The following is a 311-nucleotide window of genomic DNA, read 5'->3' as shown; positions in this document are numbered from 1 at the left end:
ATCAGGCGTTACTTTGCGGAGGTCCATATCAATGAACTAAAATAATTTCCTTGCTCACCCGCGACCTTACGATAGCTAAGCTTATGCAAAATATGCGTGTTCATGCAGTTCCTCCACCTCCCACACTGTAAGAACACACACAAATCACACAAACCCATCTATCACCACCACTACCACACTACACTGACGCGTTTCGAACTCAACCAGAGCCCATCCTCAGAGCGACACAACGGCACACCATGCCACCAATAACAACAGTCACGTGCCAGTCTAACAGATGTGTTCGATGAAAATGTTCATGGTGTTCATTA

Source organism: Choristoneura fumiferana, chromosome Z (genome assembly GCF_025370935.1).
Source record: "Choristoneura fumiferana chromosome Z, NRCan_CFum_1, whole genome shotgun sequence".
NCBI classification, from domain to species: domain Eukaryota; kingdom Metazoa; phylum Arthropoda; class Insecta; order Lepidoptera; family Tortricidae; genus Choristoneura; species Choristoneura fumiferana.
The sequence above is the reverse complement of the archived record's forward strand: the minus strand, read 5'-3'. Positions refer to the sequence as shown.